At 34.5% G+C, this 27,782-nt stretch overlaps 1 protein-coding gene across 3 annotated transcripts in view; it reads left to right on the top strand.

The window, feature by feature from the left end:
* LOC145269031 (ARF GTPase-activating protein GIT2-like) overlaps positions 1–27,782 on the top strand; it is a 428,028-nt gene that overhangs the window by 85,424 nt on the left and 314,822 nt on the right. For all 3 annotated transcript variants that reach the window (XM_080124622.1, XM_080124621.1, XM_080124620.1), the window contains exon 3: positions 3,636–3,737. The gene's annotated coding sequence lies outside the window, so the exon portion shown is untranslated. The remainder of the gene's footprint in view (positions 1–3,635; positions 3,738–27,782) is intronic.

Genomic DNA, 27,782 nt, shown 5'->3' with positions numbered 1-27,782 from the left:
TAACAAAAGAGCTACAATAATTTTCCATCTTGGCCTTCGGGACAAGATCAAAGTGTAGTATCTGTTCCGGCAGATACTGCACTTAAGATGATTTGTACCAGTCAATGGAGGGGAAACCCTCTATACTGGGACAATTATTATTTTTGGTAACCAGAGTGACCCCTTTTAGGGGAGCTGGTTTTTACCTCACATTAAAAACGGCCTTGTGCCTAATTTGCTCAGTGGGGGAGCAAATAAATACCATCTGTTCCGGCAGATGCTGCACTTAAGATAATTTGTACCAGTCAATGGAGGGGAAACCCTCTATACTGGGACAATTATTATTTTTGGTAACCAGAGTGCCCCCTTTTTGCCTACTTTTAGGGGAGCTGGTTTTTACCTCACATTAAAAACGGCCTTGTGCCTAATTTGCTCAGTGGGGGAGCAAATAAATACCATCTGTTCTTCAGATGCTGCACTTCTATTTCTTGTTCTCTTTCGGTGGAGGAGGAATCCTTCACGACTGAGACAATTTTTATTTTTGTACCTTTTCTCCATGTAAAAAAACGACCCTGGTGTCTAACTCTGTCCCGTGGGGAGGCATAGTAAATAGGTATAATAATATCAGAGCGTCTCCATTTACACTGAACATCTACAGAATGCCAACATCAATATCTTACATATGAAAGAGTCTGCTGTGGAATTTCCATAGGTCCCGCTAGTCTTGCATAATTTCATGGTCATATAAGCATAAAAATTCCTTTTTTTTTTCTTTTTTTTTCTTTTAAGAATTTTGCATGAAGTGCTAAACGCAGATGTTCTCTCTATTTTTTTTCTATCCTCTGCTGCACCCTGAATTCCACGTATTTCAGAATGTCATTCACCAATCTCTTCTATGACTATCTTATTTCTAATGTTGCATTACATGCAACCCATATATATATATATATATATATATATATATATATATATTTTTTTTTTTTTTTTCTCTTTCTCCTTTTTCTTCCTAGATCTTTTTTTATTTATAGTTATGTCTCGGAAGTAGAGGGAAAAGCACATCTTATTTTTCTTTTATTAATATTATTTTTTTCCTTGTACACATGTTTGTGAATTATTCCATGGATTTCTGCCTTGGATTATTATGGACCATCTTCTTTCAATTACGGGATGTCTTTGGATTTTACTTGTACAAATGGAAATTCTTTTAACTTTCTTGAAGTTTTACATTTGGATTTTACCGTCACTGGATTTTTTATCTTCCACCAGACTATCCATTCATGTGTAATCACCTTTTTCTTTACCATATTCCCTCTGCTTAACTTATTTTGTTTTCAAGTAAGATCTTTGACTTACTTGTTTCATCAAATACTTCTGCATGCAAAATCCGATACCGCATTTTGCTAATTCCTACCCTCTGATGAGAAGGAAAGTATTTCTTCGAAACTCCGCGGATTAAGGACTATCCACTTACCTAGTGTTTCCTTATCAGATTAAATGTTTTTAACTCATTTCAAGGTGTTTTTTAACATTTTATTAACTGTTTGCTCATATATATATATATATATATATATATATATATATATATATATATATATATATATATATATATATATATATCAGTCTGTCTGTCTCCATATTTTCAAACTCTCTCTTCCAAAACTAAAAGTCGCAGAGCAGCCTCAAATGATTGGATTTTTTATGGATGTTCTTTTATGGGTCTTTAACTAGTTAAAGTAGTTTTTAAGGAGTCGGAATTGAAAGAAAAAATCGTTATACATTTTGTACATTCATCTTAGTTTATTTTTTATCAGTTCATATGTGTGCCATGTTGGTACAGTGGTAACGTCACCAGCTTTGAATGCTATGGTTTTGCTTTGGGTTTCGATTCTAGCTGATGGCACCCAAATACTTTTTTTTTACTTTCGAAATCACGACTCCATAATAATATATACGAAATCTGGATTAATTGATATATTTTATTTAAGCATATTTTACAATTGGGCAAAGCTGCTCCCTCCACTAGTATGTGTAATATATATATATATATATATATATATATATATATACACACACACATAGTGGTACCTCGAAACACTGAAATGTTCAACAACCGAAACGATATTTCCCTTTAAATTAAGTGAAATAGAATTAATACATTTAATTTCATATTTATTTTGCAAGCACTGACACACGTATTTCTCTTTCAAATTTCTCTGTCAGTTCTTTTTTAAATTCGATCGTCGTTCGCAGTTTTCTGTTTTGCACTCGCTTTACTGCTTTTATTTCTCTTTTCTTTTTATCCAATCGTAAAAGAATGTCTATTTCTTCTTTGTTTCTAAAGTCTTTACACGACGCTAAACTGATTATTTGAACAACAATTTTTTTTTCTTTTTTTTTTTTTTTGCAATTAAGTTCGTCACATTGAACTTTTTAATTTTTTAGACACCTCAAGGTCCTTTGTCGTTCCACGAAAAAAAGAGGTCGACCAATTGAATTACGCTGATGTACTAAAAATAACTCGGACATCATCTAGACTGTCGAAGGGGTTGCAATGATGCTATTCTAAATATAACTCTCATCACAGTTTAGATTCGCGTGGTAACGTCGTCAGAGTGGGGTTGGGGCTGCCTGCCTACCACCACTTTTTTTTTTTTTTTCAAACACACACCTACAAACACCCGGACACCGCCGGGTACCCTCGCTAGTTCAATCATAAACAACAACCAAGGATTTGTTTACTCATTGACAAAAACACTATGTAAACAGTACTTAACAATATTTACATAGATGAATGTAAAAACAAAAGAATGATTGAACATATTGCATAAACAAGCTGAATAAAATTTCTTGACACCATAAATAATTGATCAAATCCATTTTTAATTACGAATTGAAAAGATGAAAAGATCTCTTTGGCTTGAAAGATCACAAAGAAATGAGCAATTTATTTTGTGATTTATTTCTGACTAGTGGGGGTCCTGGCATTGCCTGGGTGGAGAGGTGGTGTAGTAAGGATATTGGCGTTTGTATTACTGTACACATAGATTCGAAAAAGTTGTCCAAAAACAAATATATAACAGATAAATGTTATTAAAGGTAATATAAGTTACTTTTCTACCTAACGGGATAATTTTCTAGTGTTTTTATTTAATGTAACATGTTTATTCAGCTCGAAAAACAGTGTTTACCGATGTATAGGAAAATTTAAAATGGCGCCCGACTCTATCTTTGAGATAGGAAGTTTGGGAAAAGGAGTTAAAAATAAAAATATGCAAAATACTGTTAAAAACCCAACGAATATATGTCAGCCTATGTTACGGTAACATATATTGAGCGAGTTTTTAACAGTATTTTGTCTAGTTTTTTATTAATAACTCCTTTTCCCAAACTTACTGTCTCAAAGAGAGAGTCAGGAACCATTTTAAATTTTCCAATACATCGGTAAACACTGTTTTTCAAGCTGAATAAATATGTTACATTAAATAAAATCACTAGAAAAGTAACTTTTGATAACATTTATTTGTTATATATTTGTTTTTGGACAACTATGTGTACAGTAATACAAACCTGGATATTGACTCGGCAGCCTCCAAATCAAAAAAATAGCAGGAAGCACACAAAAAAAAACAAACAAACAAAAAAACAATTAAATGCAGTAGGCAGCTCGGGTGGACAGGGGTGTTTAAAAAGTAGGCTCGAATCTGTGACACAAATAAGGAAAAGAAGGTGAAAAAAAATAAGCCAACGGTTTAGCCGCTGTGCCCACAGCAACTTATGACATCGTAGGCATTCGAAATAAGCTTAGTCATTGCAAAAATGTTGACGCAAAAACTGACCCCTCCTTAAAATAAATGGCTCAGTTGTCCAGCACAGAATTAATCTTTTTGGCCAAGATTTTTATATTTGTCGTTTGAGAGACCGATCTTTGTAACAATACCAATTTTGTCAGTGTTCGTAGCGTGTGTCAAGTTTTGGTGAGATATACACATACACACACACATTCTGCCTTTTATATATATATATATAGATAGTCAGGAAAGAGGAATTAAAGTTATACAGGGAGTTGGAGTAAGCAATTTTCCGATGAGGGCATCGTGAATAGGCAATTTTTGCTGAACCAGGGCTGGGAAATAGGTGATGTTTGAACTAGTGGGATTGGGGCCAGAGAAGGTAATTAGGCAATTATTCCACGCCGTGTCAACCACTAGGCGATTTTTATTTTTTATTTTTTTATTTTATTTATTTATTTTTTTTTTTTTTTGCGTGTGCATGGAATCAGTCGGACTTTTAAAAAATTTACCCCGAAGATGCAAGCAAGTGAAGTGTTGGTGTAAGCAATGTTTTCAAGATAGAAACTTTTTGTGGAGGTTGTTGGAGGAGGGGACATTTTGCTGAAATCAATCATTTTTCCTTTTCTTTCTTTTCCTTTTCTTTCTTTTCCTTTTCTTTCTTTTCCTTTTCTTTCTTTTCCTTTTCTTCTTTTCCTTTTCTTTTCCTTTTCTTCTTTTCCTTTTTTTCCTTTTCTTCTTTTCCTTTTTCTTTTCCTTTTCTTTCTTTTCCTTTTCTTTTCCTTTTCTTCTTTTCCTTTTTTTCTTTTCCTTTTCTTCTTTTCCTTTTTTTCTTTTCCTTTTCTTCTTTTCCTTTTTTTCTTTTCCTTTTTTTCTTTTCCTTTTTTTTCTTTTCCTTTTTTTCTTTTCCTTTTTTTCTTTTCCTTTTTTTCTTTTCCTTTTCTTCTTTTCCTTTTCTTTTCCTTTTCTTTTCCTTTTCTTTTTTTCCTTTTCTTTTTTTCCTTTTCTTTTTTCCTTTTCTTTTTTTCCTTTTTTCTCTTCTTTTTCCTTTTTCATTTTCTTTTTTTCCATTTTTCTTTTTTTTTCCATTTTTCTTTTTTTTCCATTTTTCTTTTTTTTCCATTTTTCTTTTTTTCCATTTTTCTTTTTTTTCCATTTTTCTTTTTTTTCCATTTTTCTTTTTTTTCCATTTTTCTTTTTTTTCCATTTTTCTTTTTTTTCCATTTTTCTTTTTTTTCCTTTTTTCTTTTTTTTCCTTTTTTCTTTTTTTTCCTTTTTTCTTTTTTTTCCTTTTTTTTCCTTTTTTCTTTTTTTTCCTTTTTTCTTTTTTTTCCTTTTTTCTTTTTTTTCCTTTTTTCTTTTTTTTCCTTTTTTCTTTTTTTCCTTTTCTTTTTTTCCTTTTTTCTTTTTTTCCTTTCCAATTTTCCTTTTTTTTCCTTTCCAATTTTTCTTTTTTTTTCCTTTCCAATTTTCCTTTTTTTTCCTTTCCAATTTTCCTTTTCTTCTTTTCCTTTTTCTTTTCCTTTTCTTCTTTTCCTTTTTCTTTTCCTTTTCTTTCTTTTCCTTTTCTTTTCCTTTTCTTCTTTTCCTTTTTTTCTTTTCCTTTTCTTCTTTTCCTTTTTTTCTTTTCCTTTTATTCTTTTCCTTTTTTTCTTTTCCTTTTTTTTCTTTTCCTTTTTTTTCTTTTCCTTTTTTTTCTTTTCCTTTTTTTTCTTTTCCTTTTTTTTCTTTTCCTTTTTTTCTTTTCCTTTTCTTTTCCTTTTCTTTTCCTTTTCTTTTCCTTTTCTTTTTTTCCTTTTCTTTTTTCCTTTTCTTTTTTCCTTTTCTTTTTTTCCTTTTTTCTCTTCTTTTTCCTTTTTCATTTTCTTTTTTTCCATTTTTCTTTTTTTTTCCATTTTTCTTTTTTTTCCATTTTTCTTTTTTTTCCATTTTTCTTTTTTTTCCATTTTTCTTTTTTTTCCATTTTTCTTTTTTTTCCATTTTTCTTTTTCCATTTTTCTTTTTTTTCCATTTTTCTTTTTTTTCCATTTTTCTTTTTTTTCCATTTTTCTTTTTTTTCCATTTTTCTTTTTTTTCCATTTTTCTTTTTTTTCCATTTTTCTTTTTTTTCCTTTTTTCTTTTTTTTCCTTTTTTCTTTTTTTTCCTTTTTTCTTTTTTTCCTTTTTTCTTTTTTTCCTTTTTTCTTTTTTTCCTTTTTTCTTTTTTTCCTTTTTTCTTTTTTTTCCTTTTTTCTTTTTTTTCCTTTCCAATTTTCCTTTTTTTTCCTTTCCAATTTTCCTTTTTTTTCCTTTCCAATTTTCCGTTTTTTTCCTTTCCAATTTTCCGTTTTTTTCCTTTCCAATTTTCCGTTTTTTTCCTTTCCAATTTTCCGTTTTTTTCCTTTCCAATTTTCCGTTTTTTTCCTTTCCAATTTTCCGTTTTTTTCCTTTCCAATTTTCCGTTTTTTTCCTTTCCAATTTTCCTTTTTTTTCCTTTCCAATTTTCCTTTTTTTTCCTTTCCAATTTTCCTTTTTTTTCCTTTCCAATTTTCCTTTTTTTTCCTTTCCAATTTTCCTTTTTTTTCCTTTCCAATTTTCCTTTTTTTTCCTTTCCAATTTTCCTTTTTTTTCCTTTCCAATTTTCCTTTTTTTTCCTTTCCAATTTTCCTTTTTTTTCCTTTCCAATTTTCCTTTTTTTTCCTTTCCAATTTTCCTTTTTTTTCCTTTCCAATTTTCCTTTTTTTTCCTTTCCAATTTTCCTTTTTTTTCCTTTCCAATTTTCCTTTTTTTCTTTTCTTTTTTTAAACTGACTTTGAAGTTAATAGTGGGATATTTAACTCTGGACACTTGTACAATTTACTCGCATCCATGTTTTTATGTTTGCATAAAATAAGACATTAGTCTGAGTTAGCTGAAATTAAATTCAGATGTAACTTTTTTAAAAAAATTTTTTTACAAAGGAGTCACCACTTACCAAGGCCTGGAAGCGACTCTAAGATAAGGTTTAATGAGTGTACAGTCATCAAGGGAAACCTATAGTAATCGTTAGTAGTGGAAATTTGGTAAATTGGATTACTTAAGGAAATGGCTCATCCAAAATTTTTTCACATTGGACTTGAACACAACCATATTGTAGTCAGTTGGAAAGTAGGAAAACGAAACAGTTCTACAGATATGCAGTTCTGAGGAAGAAACTTTGTTCATGGAATCTACATTTAGATTTAAACAAAGATAAAGAGTGAGGGAAATTAATAGTAGTTTCAGCTAGACGAGTATTTTTCATGAAAGTTTGGTGAAGGGGGGGGTCATATATTAGAACTAAGACGAGCACTTGCCATGAAAATAATGATAAAGCAAAGAATAAAAGATAGATTTGTAGAAATGTGCCGCCTTTTGTCTTAAATCAAATAAGGAATTGAATATTTTTTTTTTTACTCTCATTGATTTTATTTTTAAATAAACGAAAATAAAATTTTAAAAATTGCCTTCTAAAAAAATGAATTATAATTTATGTGCATGAAGAAAGCGAAGTCAAATGTTGGATTTGAAATATGAAGTTAATTTGTTTCTTAGACATGACATAATCTAAAAAGAAATAATTGTTTTTAAATTATCAGGTAGTTCGATTATTTACTCCCGATTATATAATTTTTTGCTCCCTAAGGGTGAATTTACTCCTAGTAGAGAATCACTAAAGTATTCCTTCATCCATTCGAATGGGTCATTCAAAAATGTATGGAATTGCAACCCCATCAGAAGGTTGCCGTCTGACTCCATCAAATGCAATATAAAATCATAGCATTCTTGATTCTAAATGACTTTAAGATAAAAATGTAGTCAGTTATGACCAATGCTAAGAGTGGTTGTGAAAGTTTTGCGGCAGTATTGTGAGGAATGAACTGTAGTTTTGAAATCATTTTTCGGCTGCCTATGTTTTCACCAACCCAACTTCATCTCTCAAATTGGTACCGCTCTAATACGTCTGAACGAAAAGGTTTTTGTTTTTCCTTTGTGTGACGATCGTTCGCGGTGTTCTCAATAAGAAAAATCACGAAATAATGGGCAACCTATTTTGTGATTTATTTCTGATGGTCTTGGAAAACAAATTAATATAGAGAGTTGAGGTAAGCAATTTTCTTGCCATTGAAATCAGTAAAATCGCTCATTTTCAATCAAATCGATTGATTGCCTGCTCTAGTTGGGGACCCATTGCGGTGCACCACAAAAAGATACAGGCAAGTGAGGAACTAAGGGAAGTAATTTAATGTAACTAATAATTAAACAATTAGAATTTGCGCTGTGTTCTCTTTAAAAACGCCATTTCTTACTCTCGCCTGTTTAGCTTTTCTGTATAAAAGGAAAACTAAAAATCAAAAGCGAAGTGTGTTCTCGTACCGACACGTCCAAAAGCAATGCACTTTGATCAATGCGGGGGAAAACCCGTTGTACCAGACAATTGTTATTCATTTGGACACTCCCCTTTTTGTGGGGAGCTAGTTTTCCCAAACATCTTGGGGTAACAAATACGCAGAAAGCGTAAAGCTTAACTGGCTCTGCGTGATTTCATTTCTCTATGGCATGATGTTTGACCTAGAAAAGCAGACATTTTTTTAAGCATTTAATTTCAACGATTCTAACAGCGTCGCGGTAAGATGTCGCGCTTTCTTTTTCACCTCAAGGCTTCGGGTTCGAGCCTGCCTGCCTGCCTACCAAAACCTTTTTTTTTCTCCTTCACTTTTTTGCTTCCTACACACACACACACACTCACAAACACCCAAGCAATGCCAGACATCCTCACTAATCTATATATATAAATCTCACACGTCTGTGTGTATGTATGTTTGTTTGTAACGCTAAAACTTTTGACAGACACAACCAGAGTTGACAAATGTGGTATCATATTGAAGCCCCATCACCCGGATGACAAATATCGAAATGTCACGTCAAACGGACCACTAGAAGTTGGTCAACTGATCAGTTATCTTCGAGGGGGGCCCCCAAAAAAACTGTCATTATCTATATATATAAAAGACAAATGTTTGTTTGTAACGCTAAAACTTGAGATGAAAGATTCCTCTCCCCTAAGAATAAAACATATGTTCAATATCTGCTTTTGTTTTTTCATTGTTTATACGGTCCCGAGCAACGCCGGGTAGCCCTGCTAGTCTATATATATAAAAGCGAAAATGTATGTATGTATGTATGTACGCTTTTCATTGATGTCCACAAAAGGCTTCTTTCAGAGAAGCGCTCGCTCGCTTCACAACTTCTTAAAACTTTTTATATCATCTATAAATTGTAATATCTCACACTTAACCACGGAGCTCGCCTGTTTATTTAATTTTATTGACTTTCAAATGTTAATTATTCAACATTTCCCGCATCGGCACGCGTTACATTCGGTTTTCGGTATAAACAAAAAGCGAAACTTGACTCTAATCACAGGCCCAGAGCCAGTGGTCTCTAGAGAGCTAAGTAACGTTTGGTCAATGTCGACTTCGTCATATCAGACGGTAGCTTTCATTTCGAGACGAGGGAGCGGGTTTTTAAAAACAAACAAACCGATTTATTGACCTCATTAAAAACTGTCCCGCACAAAATGCTAACTGCTGAATAGCTATCGCCGTCGCGTCAATCAAAAACGCGCACCTGTTTTTTTTTTCACACTTTACTATTTTCCAACTGCACGCCGTCAAGGCTTTTTTTTCACGGCACCTGTATTTTTCATACACACCTACGAACACCCGGGCAACGCCGGGTACCCCTCGCTAGTCTATAACATAAATCTCAACTGTCTGTTTTAAATGTATGCATGTATTTTTGTATGTCTGCCTAAAACTGTCGACAGAGGCGACGGATTTTCATGAGATTGATATCATTTTGAAGCTCAACCCTTTGGACAACAAATATCGAAAAATTGGGTAAAAATATTAATTTCTTCACCCTCAATGGGGTACTTTTCTACAGGAAAGGGTTGCTTTTTTTCACTGATGTTTTCGTCAGTGATCCCTCTTTTCGATTGTCTAGCCTTAATTTAAACATTTGTCACTTCCAGTTTGGCGATGGGCGCCACAGCAAAGACGTCAGGTGTTTTTTTTTTTTTTTTTCCTCTCCTTCGCGGTATGTGTTTGAGCCTGCCCGTCTACTACCTTATATTTTTATTTATTTATTTTTTTTTTTTGCTCAACACACACCTCCAAACACCCGGGCAACGTTTTTTGAATAAATGAAAATTAAAGATAAAAATTGTCTTCTAAAAAAATTAATAATCTCCAATAATTAATGTGCATAAAGAAAGCAAAGGCAGACGGTGAATACGAGACCTGTTTTTGATTGTGAGTTTTAGCATCCAAAATTCATCTTTCAAATCGGTACCGCTCTAATGCATTAGCACCAAGATGTCATTTTGAAGAATTTAAAAAAATTTTATTTATTCATTTTTGCTGTTAAAGCAGATTTTTTATGTTGTTTATTTTAAGGAAGGTTGGGATGACATTAAAATTGTCTCCTCCTTCCACCACCCCCAATTCAAGATTTTCTTTCAATGAACTTGAGTCATCACCGTATAATCAAAGGGACTGCACTCAATTGATAACACCACATATATGCATGTAAATGTGTGTGTGTATATATATGTATGTGTGTGTGTATATGTTTTTTTTTTTTTTTTTTTTTTTTTTTGTATTTTACTTCAGTAAGTTTTAAGAGATCAAGGGGCTGCTTCCTGGAGGTAACACTTGATTCCGTTATGATTTAAATTTATATCCGAGGGCTCTTTTAAGAATAGATACTGTTCCCTTTATGGCTGCTATCTGTATCTCGTTACAGCTTGGTCTTCCATGGATTGCTTCTAAGTATTTATGAAGATTCTTTTTTATTAAGCCAGTTGCTCCTATCACAACCGGTGTGTGTATATGTAAGTGTGTATATGTGTGTATATAAGTGTATATGTGCCTGTGTGTATATGTAACTGTATGTGTAAGTGCGTATATGCGCACGAGTGCATACCAGTTTGTCTGTCTGTTTGTCTGCTATGTGTCACATTACGTATACAACAACGATTTCCTGTTCGAATTGTGTTCAATAAAAGTTTATTTTTTTTGTCAAATCTACAAACAGTTTATGCAGGTTGGACAAAATAATTGCAACAGTACCATGGTCATCCCTATAATAAGCCTAGCGATCTAATATTTAAAGTCTTTTACTGCAGGCAAAATTTCCAGTCAGTATGTTTATAGAGACTTCTGCAGTTTATGAACTGCGTTATTTTTTTATTTTTTATTTTTTATTTTTTTAAAGTTGAATTCACATTTTACAGTATCTTTTGTGAAGTACAGAATAGTTAACAAAACCCTGTCTCCCCATGTTAAGAATAAATTTGTAAACAATGATATTATATTAATTCATCCAGAGGGAATCTCGAAATAAAGACAAAACGTTGATGAACATATAACCTGGTTTGTTCCTTTTTATTTCTCTATTATTTAAGTTTATTTAATTTATGTCCTCCTAGTAGTTTTATATGGCCTTGATTGTATCACATAGACTGAACAGCTAGTTAATCGCATTGAGGTGTTTCAAAATCACAGAATAGATTTCATTATGGAACATCACCTGGCTGAAAAAAAATCAAAATATCCATCCTCCATCAAACTACTTCCCTACCCCCTCTATTTGATAAAATCAAAAGTAACACCTTTAAACTTTTAGGCCATATCAAACGATCAACCACTGGCCTGTCAAAGTTATGATTTGAGAGTATGTTAGAAGGCAAAGAAGGAAGAGGAAAGCGAAGGAGAAGGTGGAGATAAAATGTTTTTAATTAGACATCCCTCAACAGTTTGGTGTCCGTCAACCAACTTGCTCTGGAACTGAAAGAATGGCGAAAAATAAGTCACATGGGTTCGCAATCCGCACCACGCGGAAGACGCGACTCCTGATGTGTGCGGGCGCTTCTTCACAAATACACATAGTTAACAAATGTGACGCATAAACTTTTATAGACAACTTTTTTTTACAAACAACGGATAATAATGTCTGCTTGTCTTGGACCAAAAAGCACATATCTTATTTGCTCAAACTCCGAATGAATGCCATAACAACGTGTTATATTTTACACGAGTTTTATTCATCTTATGGATTCCCTTGTCAGAGTTCGCACGCTGAGTCTCTTTCTACATTTTCACTGATTATCCCCTTTTGCTTCCAACGGAGTCGTCCACATTCTGTTTGCTAACACATTTATCGCCAATTCCTTGATTTCTGCTGACTACCTATCATGTCAGCAAAAGCCAATCAAACCATCTCAGCAGTTGGGTGTCCGTAAACCAACTTGCACTGGATCAGAAGGAAATAAAAAGTCATGTGGGTTTGCACCAAACGGAAGATGCAATTCATTACCATATTTCAGAATTGTCCGTAAACTGTACTAGTATTGTTTTACATCAGATGTCTCTTGGAATGATTTTTTTTTTTTTTTTTTACAAAGGAGTCACCACTTATCAAAGCCCGGAGGCCATTCAAGGATAAGGATTAATGAGTGTAGAGTGGTCAAAGGGAACATTTCATAGTAATCGTTAGCAGTGTAAATTTGGTAAGGGAACGACTCATCAAGAACTTGTTCGCATTGAACTTGAAGACAACCATATTGTAGTCAGTTGGAAAACAGGAACACGGAACAGTTCCACAGGCGTGCAGTTCTAAGAAAGAAGCTTTGTTCATGATATCTACTTTTAGGTTTAGGCACAGATAAAGAGTGAGGGAAATTATTGATAATGGTTTCAGCTAGACGTGTGTTTTTCGTGAAAGTCAGGACGGGGGTGGGATCATAGATTGGAGCTCGGATGAGCACTTGCCATGAAAATAACTATGGAGCAGAGACAGGCTCGCAACGTCTCTTCTGTGGGAAAGAAGTTGCAGGGAAGAGAAAAAGGCATCCTCTACTAGGCCACTCAAGGATAAGGGTTAAAGAGTGTAGGACAATATAGTAATCGATAGTAATGGAAGTTCGGTAAATTTAACTTAAGTGGAACGGCTCATCAGAAACTTGTTCACGTTGGACTTGAAGACAACCATATTATAGACAGCTGGAAAGCAGGAAAACGGAAGACAATTCCACAAGCGTGCAGTTCTAAGAAAGAAGCTTTGTTCATGGAATCTACTTTTAGATTTAGGCACAGATAAAGAGTGGGGGAAATTAGTGATAGTGTTTTCAGCTAGACGTGTGTTTTTCGTGAAAGTCAGGACGGGGGTGGGACCATAGATGAAAATAACGATAAAGCAGAGACAGGTTCGCAACGTCTCTTCTGTGGGAAAGAAGTTGCAGGGAAGAGAAAAAGGCATCCTCTACAAGGCTACGAAGTCTATTTTGAACTCTGTCAATGCAAGATGAGCTGCTTCTAGATAAAACCTTTTATTACTGTTGATGTAGAAATGTTTCATCCATGTTCTCTCGGCCAAAGCATCTTTGATCGTCATAGAAATTAGTTTCTTATGACGGATAGAGGATTTCTTTTATCGCAGTTTGACTTCTCGAGATCAGATGTGTTCTGCCTATGTTTATGCACATTAACAGGGATGCCTCATAATGGGTGTGACCTTTTGCCGGTAAATGTTTCGTTTAGGTCCACCTCCACAATTTTCTTTAAAATGACGACATTTATAGGTTTTCGACTATGCTGAATACGAAAATCGCATTGAAATGTTGCAGAGATAAGTAGTTATCAAGATAGAAAAAAATGCATTATGCACGGTAATTTTGGCGGCCATTTTTTTTACGCGCTAAGCAATCAGAATTTTACACGAAGGAAAAAAACCAAGTACTACCTCCCATGGCCACCAAAATTACCGTGCATAATGCATTTTTTTCTATCTTGATAACTACTTATCTCTGCAACATTTCAATGCGATTTTCGTATTCAGCATAGTCGAAAACCTATAAATGTCGTTATTTTAAAGAAAATTGTGGAGGTGGACCTAAACGAAACATTTACCCCTTTTGCCAACTAAGCTCCAACCCATCCCATCGCCGCAATGTTGCATCTCTGTGCCTGTTTTAATCAGATTTGTCGGAGATATGTATGAGTGTGGAACACAAGTGCAACGAATTCATCAGAGTACATTCCATTAAAATATTTGTAATGCTCTAAATCGGAAACCACTTGGAGTTAAATGTTCAAATTTTCAGGATTTCTTAGTTCCTATGTTCTCTATCTGACTACAGCCAGATCTGGAGATAGGGGTTTCAAAATCCCATATTTCTGGATGATTTGACATGGAATAACCTTATAGACATACATATCAAGTTTGAGTAATATGAAAAAAAGAGCTCCAAAAAGGCATGTTTTTTTTTTTTTGCCCTAAAAGTCCCAGAGGGATGCAAGCTAGAATTTTGCCAGGGTCACCCATACTGGATTTATATTAAGAACAATGAGCTTCACATTTTGGCCAAGTTTCAGGAAAATCTAATGGATAAATTAAACATATGAAAAAAGTAATGCATTACCATACCAGCCCCCCCCCTTTTTTTTTAAATTCGATTTTTGGGGCACATGTGGAAAACCCAAAGACCCTTAATATCTCTATAAGGCATTACTTTTGAGAAAATCTGATGCCATTTTTGGATTCCTTGGGTCAAAAAACTTACCTGTGTGAATTTTTAGAGCCATACGATCTTTCAATCAGAAAATATTCAAAGAAATGACATCACAATATTGTTGCCCGGGCATCGCATCATGTGACTAACATCAAAACAAAAAAATGCTCTAAATCGAAAACCCATTGGAGTTAAGTGTTCAAATTTTCAGGATTTCTTAGTTCCTATATTGTCTATCTGCAGTGCTGACTACACCCAGATCTGGGGATATGGGTGTCAAGCCCTGGATGATTCGACACAAAATAACCCCCGTTTTGAACACGTCCCTGTCATATCAAAGAGCCTACTGTTGATTTTATACGTGAAGCCTTTCGGCTTGTGTGATAATGAAACTTCTCAAATGCACTTGTGATGTTAGGCTGTGTAAGGTGTTAACTTTGGTCAAAATCGCCTGTTCCTTCTTTCATTGGATTATTTTGATTATCCAAACTTATCGAAGACATTCTGATTTAAAACTTATCTAAGAACACTGCCAGATACATAAAGGGAATGAACACGCACACATAAAGTTCCTTTTATATATTAGTAAAGATAGAGATGGAGATAAAGTAGTCAATCATCCCTATACCTTTTATGATCATTAACTTTTTTTACAAGTTCAACGTTTGTCAGTCATATGTATTGGTCTGTGTTCCTATTTACAATGCCTCCCCACGGGACAGAGTTAGACATCAGGGTCGTTTTTTTAATGTGGAGAAAAGGAACAAAAATTAAAATTGTCTCAGTCGTGAAGGATTTCTGCTCCACTGACAGAGAACAAGAAATTGAAGTGCAGCATCTGAAGGACAGATGGTGTTTATTTGCTCCCCCACTGAGCAAATTAGGCACAAGGCCGTTTTTAATGTGAGGTAAAAACCAGCTCCCCTAAAAGGGGTCACTCTGGTTACCAAAAATAATAATTGTCCCAGTATAGAGGGTTTCCCCTCCATTGACTAGTACAAATCATCTTAAGTGCAGCATCTGAAGGACAGATACTACACTTTGATCTTGTCCCAAAGGCCAAGGTTTGTGTTTGTTACACACAGTTTATTGGTCCTCCGACAAAGGAGGGGTTGGACTTAGTAATTCACTCCCGCTCATCTGTTCATTTGTTCGCATATTTCTCAATAACTATGCTTTTTTTTCTTTTTTTTCTTTTTTTTTTTTTTTTTTTTTTTTTTTTTTTTAAATTTGAAATTTTGCAGTCATGATGAAAGTAAATTTTTACCGGAACGGATTTTCTGGGATAACTCTGGTTGCCCCCACCCCTAGGGGCCATTATAAGGGTAAAATTACCACCCAAATCGATCACTTGTGGAGGGGACCCCAGATGCTCAGCTTGTTTTTCAATCAATTTTTAATTCTCATTAATCTTTTTTTTTTTTATTTATTTATTTTTTATTTAAAGTCGGAGGAGTTTTTACCCTCATAGTCAGAAGTCTTAATACTGTTAATGCGTAAATCACCGGGTACTAATTTAAATTGTAATCTCTTTATTATTTACTAGCAGCTCCGTCCGGCTTTGCTCGGGCTCTATGTACTGTTCATAACTTACGTGCCTATGTATATATTAAAGTGTGAATATGTACGGTGATGCCTTTCTATATAAGTCTTCCTTAACTACCATAGAGAAAAGTTTGTAGAGACCGCAGACGTCAATTCTTTTCAAACTTTGACCCCAATTTTGACCCCTTAGCAGTTATTATTTTGGGCTCAAATAGAATTATAAAGTTAAATCCCTGTCCAAGTAATTTATCTCTAAAATTTCAAGTGTTTTCAAGTCTAAATTGGCGGAGGAGTTTCAAGTCTAAATTGGCAGAGGAGTTTGGTAGAGTTCTTAATGGTCAAATCGTTGAACTTTGACCCCCTTAACAGCCAAATTTCTGGCCAAAAACCGATTAAAAAGATTTTCCAAATCTCAATACCCCTTATGCCGAATTTCGAGTCTGTAAACTGAAAATTGACAGTTATTTGGTAGGAAAATGTACACACACAGACAGACATTTTCACTTTTATATATGAAATTAGGAAAATAAAGTCTCGATTTATTTATTTGTTTTTTTTTTTTTCTGTCTTTCTTTCATTGCATTTAACCGATTTTCAACTCTAGAGAAGTGAAGAAAAAACAAGACAGTCTGGATCATGTATTTAATAGCCATTATTTTTTACCTTCTACTGTGGATGAGTTAACTTGCCGCATGTACAGTTTGTGAGTACGAACCTTCCCTTAGGCATAATTATTTTTACTGCCCTGGAAGATCTTTACAATGGATAGATTTTTCATTAATATCTTAGATATCCGCAGCATCAGCATCAGCAGCAGATCTATAACTGGAAAAGAGAGAAAGGAAATGTTGATATCTTTTCCTCTCTATCTCTCTTTAGATAGAGAAAGAAAGGAACATAATGGCAATCTGCTTTATGTATTAAATTAATAGCATCACACGACAGTAATGTTTACATATTGCAGCCTTGAAACAAAATGGCCGGCTGGTCGAGAAATACAAAACCAGCACACTCATAAAAAAAAAGTATAATCGAAACAAAATAAAATAAAAAAAATTTAAATCGACAAAAACAAAAAAGGTGTTGTGTACTTATTAAAAAAAAAAAAAACAATTTTTATTCTATACTAGCATTTCAGCTCGGCGTTGCCCGGGTGTTTGGAGGTGTATGTTGAGCAAAAAAAAAAAAAAAGCATTCAATTTTTTTAACTTTGACCCCTATTCTGACCCCTTAACATTTATTGTTTTGGGCTCAAATCAAGTTATTAAGTTAGATCCATGTCCAAGGAACCTATATCTAAAATTTCAAGTGTTTAGATCCAAAATTGTCGGAGGAGTTTGGTAGAAAAAAACATGATTAGCAAATTGGATGAAGCAATTAAAAAAGTATAAAATTAAATACAAATTGAAATGATACTAAGAAGTTCTAGTAAATATTATTAAATATAAGTAAATAGTTTATTTATTTATTTATTTATTTATTTGCAAGCTGTTATCCTCATCTTCATAATTGTTGTTTCACACCGTTTCAACCAACAATTCCTCTGGCCTTCCTCAGGTTGTTAACCACAATGGGAAAGGAATGCTGAGTCTCTTAACTGCATCCTCAGTAATTACTGCCTTCCATAGTTGTTGTTTTATCACCACGTTTCGGACAAATAATCACCCATGGTGCTGTGGATAGAGGCGTTCAATCTCTACAGTTCCAGGTGAGCATTGTCTGAAGATAGCGGCTTCAATCCAAAATGAATGGCTCTCGTCTTCAGGAGGCCTCAAGTTTGACAAGCTTCTGGGCTTGACCGTTACTCCTGATCTTAAGTGGAACACGTACATCAAATCTGTTGCCAAGGCCGCTGGAAAAATGGTCGATCTTTCTATCGATCCGGTAGATATCTCGCTGCTGATGCTATTCTCTATCTATATAAGAGCCAGGTACGTCCAAGGATGGAATACTGTTGCCACATCTGGGCAGGAGCTGCTAGAAAGGACTTGGCCTGCCTTGATAGAGTTCAAAATAGACTTTGTAGACTTGTAGGAGATGTCCTTTTCTCTTCCTTGCAACCTCTATCTCACAGAAGAGATGTTGCGAATTTGTCTCTAATGTATCGTTATTTTCATGGAAAGTGTTCGACTGAGCTTCAATCTATGGTCCCCCCTCGCCAAACTTTCACAAGAAACACTCGTCTAGCTGTAAACACTATCAATAATTCCCCCCACTCTTTATCTGTGCCTAAACCTAAACGTAGATTCCATGAACAAAGCTTCTTTCTTAGAACTGCACGCCCGTGGAATTGTCTTCCGTTTTCCTGCTTTCCGGCTGACTACAATATGGTTGTGTTCAAGTCTAACGTAAATAAGTTCTTGATGAGCCGTTCCATATAAGTTATGAAATTTACCAAATTTTCATTACTAATGATTACTATATTGTCCAATTTCTACTGTACACTCTTTAACCCTTATCCTTGAATGGCCTCTTGGCCTTGATAATGTGGTGATGCCTATGTAAAAAAAAAAAAAAAAAAAATCCTACCCAAAGCCGGCCAGAGGATTAGTTGGCAAAAACGTGTTGAGACGACTACTACTATGGAAGGCAGTAATTACTGAGGATACAGTTAAGAAACTCGGTATTCCTATCGTGCCACGGTTAACGATCTGAAGAAGGCCGCAGGAATAGTTGGCCAAAATGTGTCGAGATAACAACTATGAGGATATCTGCAAATAAATAAATAAACAAGTAACTTTTACCAAACGTGAGAAAATTTACTTTTATATCCAAATTATATATAAATTGAGGAGAGTAGAAAGTTGACCGTAGGTTTGCTTCTGGCAGCTTCATAACTTTCGTTTTCATCATTTTGTTCTCTTAGTCCTCACATTCCATGAGTAATGTTTTTCACAACAACTACGAGGATAACAGTCTGCAGATAAATAAATATTTTATTCATTTTTTTATTTTATTTTATTAAAAAAACATCTTGTAATCATAGTTAACGTTGTAGATGAGTAGATTGCTTGATTTACTTTGTTTTTATTCTGTAGTCTATGTAATTTTCTGAAATTATTATCCCTTGCAGCACCAGATAACCCTACTAGCCACTCTTACTAAAACAAAGACCTGAAAATAATTTACAGCATAAAATAGTAAAAGGATTACAAAGGCTTGTCAGCCATTTTGAAAACAAAAAAATGGATGTCAGGAATGTTTAATTTTCTGGTTAACCAGTAAAACATTTATTTTGAGTTATTTTTTTTGTAACTGTGATGATGGCAGTTATATTTTTAAAAGAATCTGGATATTACTAAAAAGTGTATATATATATATATATATATATATATATATATATATATATATATATATATATATATATATATATGTGTGTGTGTGTATCTGTGTGTTTTATATATATATATAATATAATTAGAGAGATATCAATCATACCAGTTATTTTAGGTGCCACAGGGCTTATGAATAAGAACTTGAAGTCCTACCTAACTAATACTTCTGGTGAATTAAATGCAAAAGAAATCCAAACAATTGCACTTAAGGGAACAATTACGATACTAAAAAGAATTCTCGGTTGCTTTCACTAAAATGCAGGGCAATGTTGGCAGCTGGTTTGGCTGCCCCATACCCAGCATTAGTCTTCAAAGGCAGAAAATAAAAAATACACACACACACACACACACACACACACACACACACACACACATATGTATATATACTAGCATTTCAGCCCGGCATTGCCCGGGTGTTTGGAGGTGTGTGTTAAGCAAAAAAAAAAAAAAAGATCAAATCAATCAATCAATAAATATAGTATTTAAATGTCTAATTTTCATAATTTCTTTTTAAAAGTGTATGTTTGTAATTTTATTGTCTTATTCTGGCTGTATATGTAAATGGCAATAGTTTTATCGATATTAAGTGATTAAAGTGATTTAATAAAAAGAGGATCATTTATTAAAATCTTTATTTAAATATTTGTTCATTAATTTTCAAGGGGGGCAATTTAAATTTACCTTTAATCGCTAACTGGTGTTACGTAACGGAGGCACCAAATCGATTTATGTTGCATAGTGGGGTAGTGTGATTGTGTGTGACATGTTACTAATGTAGTGGGCTTCTTCACTATATGAACCATATGTTCTTATCTATCTATATCTATCTATCTATATCTATCTATCTATATCTATATATATATATATATATATATATATATGTCTATTTCACGGTCCATGATAATTTCATCGAAGTGCTGATGTGTATGGGCGTGTCAGACGTAATTACATAAACACGTACATTGATGACGTACCTGTTTTTCTGCTGTTGTTTCTCTGAGAGTTCTTCAGCCAAATGTTGGAGAAGGATTCTGTGTAAACACAGACGTTTCAAAGAGAGACCAAGATGCTGTGTATTTTTATTTCTCCCAGATAGTCGACATTAGCAGAGGAATGATCGATCTTTGCTTAGGTGGTTAGTTCTTACATGACTCACCCCCTCCTCCCTTGAGAGGAGACACGTTCCAGATCTGTTGATGTCCTTAATCCAACTCAAATATTTCCCAGCTAACCAGAACACGTGACAGACAGACATGGTCAGAGCTTCCGGTGCAAACCCGATCAATCACCAAGTTTGATGTATATTGACATGTTCTAATAATGTCTCAAAACGGCCTCACATCTCCTTTCTTGTTTACTTCGATAGATAGATAGATGGATAGATAGACAGAGAGATAGATGGATAGATTGATTGATAGCAACAAAAGCTAATTTCTCTTCTGTTGCTCAACTCTATAACACTAAAACTGACAAACAAGAAGAGGATGGCTGCTTGTTTTTCTCTCACCTTTCTCTTTCCCTTTTTTTTTTCTTTTCATTAATTATTTAAAAGATGAATAAATGTATATAAAAATTTCCAAAATATTATTGTTGTATATTCGCTGGTGTTTTTTTTAAGTCCATATAATTTCTAAATATCAACCTTTTCATGGTCTCCATTTATACACTCGGCAGTAATGAAAACACACACAGTTGGTTATAAAAATATTTTGTTTATTCAAAATAAACTTTTCCTTTCCAAATGACACTTTTGACATTGGTGACGCCATGCAAGGTGGGGTTGGTATGTTCTTGTAGTTGAGAAAGTGTGTTTCTCTCTCTCTCTGTCTCTGTCTCTCTCTGTGGCTCTCACTCTCTCTGTCTCTCTCTCTCTCTCTCTCTGTTGTCTGCCATCTCTTTTATTGACCCAGATGACGTCAGCATTCCAACATGCATTGTCTTGAAATGTGGGTCAGTCTCGCTGACCCAATCTCCGGGGATTCTACGTCTTAAATTTTCTGACCGACTTTTATTTTGCCGTCATCCCCGGGGATCTAAATTATCCAACAATGTTAATCCACTCATAATAAGGGGAGTTTTCTGTCTATCAGAATTTATTTCATTGAATATCTTAAGAAAGAAAAGAAGATAATCAGTCGTGAGACCCCATTTGAGAGCTGTGGGAATATTGAGTTGCCCCTTAGTCACCATTGCTCCTAGGTTCACTTTGATCCAGAGTGGTAATAATACTGTCAGGACATCTGCTGCTGCTAAATCTGGCTGTCTAATGGTACTGGTTTCCTGGTCCAAAAAAGCATCAAACATTACAGACGACTGGAGACCGTCTATGAATTTAATATTCTCTTGCGAAAGCCGGTTCAACCCACTTAAGCTGAATGCCGTACAACACCAACCACTCATAATGTCTGTCTGTTTGTCTATTCATTAGTCACAATTTTTTTTTTTTCAGCAAATATCTTACAAACATGAATTCAAACATAAGTGATCATAGTAGAAATTAGTAGAAGTACTTTTAATGATCTAAAACAATTTATGACTTTCCACGAAAAAAACTATTTAATATATACTGTAATTTGAACCCCCATGTATATATATATATATATGTATATATATGTGTGTGTGTGTGTGTACGGCATAATCATGTTGATCCCGGTTCTCGCCAGATCGCAGAAGTTAAGCAACGTTGAGCCTGGCTAGTACCAGATGGGTGACCATTTGGGAATTCTAGGCGCTGTATTTGCTCTCCGCTTATCTTGGCATTGTTTCCAGTCGTCCTGAACCTCCACTTGCCACTGGTATTCTACAATGTCGACTCAAGAGAGGTGTGGTTGGAGATTGTGCAACTCTTGCCACAAAAATTTCACATGTAGGCACTCTTACAGTGGGTATCCATAGTCTGTCAAGACTAAAGGAAGCTGTAATATGTGTGTGTGCGTGTGCGTGCGTGTAAGGAACAGAAATGAAACCGTAAATGAAAGGGCCGAACAACGGCACATGAATTGGTGAAAACGAGGTCTTTTGGATTGCTCACCCTTGAAAACATACTTGGATGAAATTTAGGTCCAAGAGGATTATTTTTTTAGCCTCACAATTGCAAATTTTCTAAACGTCTGGGTTCCAAAATGGGATGCCATGATGCACAGATTTCTTATTTCTGGACCGAAATCAACTCTCTGAAAAAATGGTTTCCGTTATTCAAATATAGCTTTAGCTTTATAAATAAATTGAATTTAGGTAAATATGTCAGCGGTAAAATTTTGTTTAGACTTTTTTTTTTTTTTCATATTTTTATGCAGAAATAATTTACAATAAAATAATCATTAAATAAAACGATAATTTTTTTTTTTTTCCAGATTTTTATGCAGAAATAATTTATAATAAAATAATCATTAAATAAAACGATAATTTTTTTTTTTTTTTTTTTTTTTAAATATTAAAATTTATTCTTTAGGAGGGTGGGGGTTCTTTTTAAACTAAATGTCCCTCAGTATTTTTTTTTTTTTTTCACATAGGCATCACCACTTATCAGGGCCAAGAGGCCACTCAAGGATAAGGGTTAAAGAGTGTTCAGTAGATATTGGACAATATAGTAATCATTAGTAATGGAAATTCGATAAATTTCTTAACTTATATGGAACGGCTCATCGAAAACTTGTTTATGTTAGACTTGAAGACAACCATATTGTAGTCTGCTGGAAAGCAGAAAAACGGAAGACAATTCCATAGACGTGCAGTTCTAAGAAAGAAGCTCTGATCATGGAATCTACACTTAAGTTTAAGCACAGATAAAGAGTGGGGCAAATTAGTGATAGTGTTTTCTTCTAGACTGGTGTTTCTTGTGAAAGTTTGGCGAGGGGGGACCATAGATTGGAGTTCAGCCGAGCACTTGCCATATTTTTAATTTTCTATTTTTGAGCAATTATTATCAAGACCTAAGATGTAATCCATTCATGTTGAACATTATTTCTCGTTCTCATGTAACACTCGACGCTACTTTTTATTATGAATAAACACTTAGAAATACATTAAACAACTAACAACTTAGCCAGCTAGGTAGAAAAATCGATTTTGTCCTTTTAAAAACAACAGTACCTATTTACAATGCCTCCCCACGGGACAGAGTTAGACACCAGGGTCGTTCTTTAACGTGGAGAAAAGGTACAAAAATAAAAAATTGTCTCGGTCGTGAAGGACTGATCCTCCACTGAAAGAGAACAAGAAATGGAAGTGCAGCATCTGAAGAACAGATGGTATTTATTTGCTCCCCCACTGAGCAAATGAGGCACAAGGCCGTTTTTAATGTGAGGTAAAAACCAGCTCCCCTAAAAGTAGGCAAAAAGGGGGCACTCTGGTTACCAAAAATAATAATTGTCCCAGTATAGAGGGTTTCCCCTCCATTGACTGGTACAAGTTATCTTAAGTGCAGTATCTGCCGGAACAGATACTACACTTTGATCTTGACCAAAAGTACAACAGTACATAAGTATGAATATTTAAAAAAAAAAATATTAAGCGGTCAGTAGTCTTGTTTTGAACTTATTAAATGCTTTAAAATAAATGAAACCACTAACAACTTAGCCAGTTAAGTAGAAAATATACACTAGAAAATAGATTTTATCTTTTTTTAAAACAAAATGTCCGTAAAACAAAACAAAAATATGAGGGGTGGTGGTGTCAGGGCTTGAGAATATGAGTTGAAATGTCCCTTTTGGGCCTTAATAAATGGTGACACTTGGGTTAAAGAAAAAGCTCAATAGCTCTGACTCACTGACCTGTTTTCCAGCTGACTACAATATGGTCGTTTTCAAGTTTAATGTAAACAAGTTCTTTGTTTGTTTGTTTGTTTTACGGCATATCAACCCTTTTCAGGTTATTTAATGCCGAATCCAGTGATTTTTTGAAGAAAATTTTTTTAATAGAGTATATTTGTTTTTTTTTTTTAAGTCGGTTTCTATTTAACCCATTGTTGGAACCCTAACAGGTACTACCACTCCGGGTCAGAGTGGACCTGGGAGCGAAGGCAATTAAAGGGTGGCTCCACATTCCACAAAGCCCGCAAGCTGGGGCCTCACCATCAGATATAGTTTAAGGTCATATCCAGAACTGCACAGATATAGAGTGGAGGAAGTTGTTGACAGTTGCTCAACAAGAACTTGTTTACATTAAACTTGAAACATGTTCAAAACGGGGGTTATTTTGTGTCGAATTATCCAGGGCTTGACACCCATATCCCCAGATCTGGGTGTAGTCTGCACTGCAGATAGACAATATAGGAACTAAGAAATCCTGAAAATTTGAACACTTAACTCCAACGGGTTTCTGATTTAGAGCATTTTTTTGTTTTGATGTTAGTCGCATGATGCGATGTCCGGGCAACAATTTTGTGATGTTGAGCAACTGTCAACAACTTCCTCCACTCTATATCTGTGCGGTTCTGGATATGACCTTAAACTATATCTGATGGTGAGGCCCCAGCTTGCAGGCTTTGTGGAGTGTGGAGCCACTCTTTAATTGCCTTCGCTCCCAGGTCCACTCTGACCCAGAGTGGTAGTACCTGTTAGGGTTCCAACAATGGGTTAAATAGAAACCGACTTAAAAGAACAAATATACTCTATTAAAAAATTTTTCTTCAAAATCACTGGATTCGGCATTAAATAACCTGGAAAGGGTTGATATGCCGTAAAACAAACAAACAATCTCTATCTGTGCCTAAATCTAAATGCAAATTCCATGAACAAAGCTTCTTTTCTACTGGTTTGCTTTCCAGCTCACTACAACATGGTCGTCTTCAAGTCCAATGTAAACAAGTTTTTGTCGAGCTACAATATGGTCGTCTTTAAGTAAATAAGTTCCTTTTAAATAATCGAATTTTACCAAATTTCCATCACGCTGTTGTCTCGATAACCAACTTGTACTAAATTAACTTTCTCTACATCCGAATTCTCCTCCGTTTCCATTGTCTTAACACTTTAAAAATTTTATATATTCACCTTCTTTCCCGGCATCAATACACAATCGATGAAACCTGAATTAACAGAATGTATGTCTTGCTGGAGAGCAACTTTTTAACTAGTAATTACTGATTTCTCTTAGATGCTTGCGAAATTTGCAAAACTCTAATTAAATTTTAAAGATAGCACAAATTTGGTTTATGATGAAAACTACAGGCTGGAATGATAAAATTGTCGCCTTAAAAAAGACTACATGATTCCATTTCCGTTTGATAAAAACCGTTTTTCTTTTCTGTGTTGCAGACCACCTACTAGTTGGCCAGTTGTGTATAAATTCCAAGAGCGATAGGAGGCTTCTATAATATAAATCTCACCTGTTTGTTTAAATGTATGTATGTTTGCCTAAAACTTTCAACAGAGGTGATGGATTTTCAAGAGATCAGTATCATTTTGAAGCTGGATCTTGGATGACAAATATTGAAAATTGGCCAAAAACATTAATTCCTTCACCCTCGACTGGGCAGTTTTCTACAAGGAGAGATCGATTTTTTGCAAGTCATTGTATCGGTTGGATTGACTTTGCCTAATTTTAATGTTCCGAACTTCCGATCACATCATGGAGTAGCGGTAAGACGTCAGATTTTCTTTCACTTTCTTTTCCACCTTCACGTCATGGGTTCAAGCCTGCCTGCCTACTACCACTTTTTTTTTTTTTTCTCAACACATACCTCCAAACACCCGGTCAATGCCGGGTACCCAAGTTAGTCTATCATATCTGAAAGTGACCCAATGTTATTCGCGGCAATCCATCGATGCATTTTAAAGGTGCTGGCAATGGTCCTGTTGTCATAACTTGGATTGGTAGAGAGCATGAGTTGTACAAGAGAGGATCTCCGATCCTGCTTGTCGAACATTGTGTCACTTTCACACGTGATAGAAGGCTCCTATCGCTCTTGGGATTTGTACACAACTGCCCAACTAGTAGATGGTCTGCAACAAAAAAAGAAAACTGGTTTTCCTCAAACGGAAATGGAATCATGTTTTTTTTTTTTTTATGGCGACAATTTTATCGTTCCGTCCTGTACACAATCGATGAAACCTGAATTAACAGAATGTATGTCTTGCTGGAAAGCAACTTTTTGGCTAGTAATTACTGATTTGTCTTGAACGCCTGCCAAATCTGCAAAACTCCAATTACATTTTAAAGATAGCACAAATTTGGTTAATGGTTAAAACTAGCAATGTTAGATTACATATGGAAACTATAAACTCTAGACCGGTGTTACTAAGAGCAACCACTGTCTGCATGATTCATTACTCGTTCTTTTTTTTTTTCCTTTTTTTTTCTTTTCCTTTTCCTGTTTTTTCTTTTTCTTCTTTTTCTTTTTCCTTTTTTTTCTTTTTCTTTTTTCCTTTTTCTTTTTTCCATTTTTTTTTTCTTTTTCTTTTTTCATTTTTTTTTCCCTTTTTTTCTTTATTAAATGCCTCTCAGCTTGTTTCAAAATAAGGACTAGAAAACAAGTGACCCGTTAGGTCATCCATTGAGCTTTTAGTTAAATTATTTGAATTAGTGAGCTTTGCAAAACCAGTGAAATAAATTTAAAAGAAAATAAGTAGGATAGAATAAAAATAAAAAAAAATAAAGAATAAAAATTGGGTCATATTTCTGCTCACTATTCCTGTTTTTTCACTCTCTCTTATTCCTTCTCCAGCTATGGGGTAAATAGAATTATTACTGTCAGTGATGTCTTCTTTTGTTCATACTAGGAGGGGAGGTGGGGTCAGCGCCCAGCTTCGCCCAGTCGTAAAATGAGCTTAAATATGCTATTTTTAATTTGTCCAGATTTTGTATATATTATTATAGAGTCGTTAATTTAAAAGTTAAAAAAAAAATAAATAAATAAAAGTATTTGGGTGCCATCAGCTAGAATCGAAACTGAAAGCAAAACTGTAGCATTCAAAGCTGGTGACGTTACCACTGTACCAACGTGACACGCATATGAACTGATTAAATATAAACCAAGATGAACGTACAAAGTGTATAACGATTTTAACACCTTTTTGACCCGTTAAAAACTATTTTTACCGGCTAAAGACCCATAAAACAATGGTCCATAAAAAATCCAATCATTTGCAGCCCCTAGCACCACTCTGCGTTTTTTTTTGTTTTTTTTTTTTACACAGGCATCACCACATTATTAAGGCCAAGAGGCCACTCGAGGATAAGGGTGAAAGAGTGTACAGTAGAGATTGGACAATATAGTAATCAATTCGGTAAATTTGTTAACTTATACGGAACGGCTTATCAAGAACTTGTTTACGTTAGACTTGAAGACAACCATATTGTAGTCAGCCGGAAAGCAGGAAAGCGGAAGACAATTCCACAGGCGTTTCAGAAGAGATAAGAGTTTGAAAATATGGAGACTGGCAGACACATGCTTTTTATATATTAGATAAAGCTTTTTTTTCCCTGGATATTTGGTTTTAATGCAAGAGGATGTTGTTATCGAATAATTTAGTTGTATTACAAGTTGATTTTTTTTTCTTTTTCCCCTCGCCAAACTTTCACAAGAAACACATCATCTAGCTGTAAACACTATCAATAATTCCC

Source organism: Euprymna scolopes, chromosome 45 (genome assembly GCF_053919585.1).
Source record: "Euprymna scolopes isolate OS-2025 chromosome 45, ASM5391958v1, whole genome shotgun sequence".
In the NCBI taxonomy this organism is placed as follows: domain Eukaryota; kingdom Metazoa; phylum Mollusca; class Cephalopoda; order Sepiida; family Sepiolidae; genus Euprymna; species Euprymna scolopes.
The sequence above is the reverse complement of the archived record's forward strand: the minus strand, read 5'-3'. Positions and strand labels throughout refer to the sequence as shown.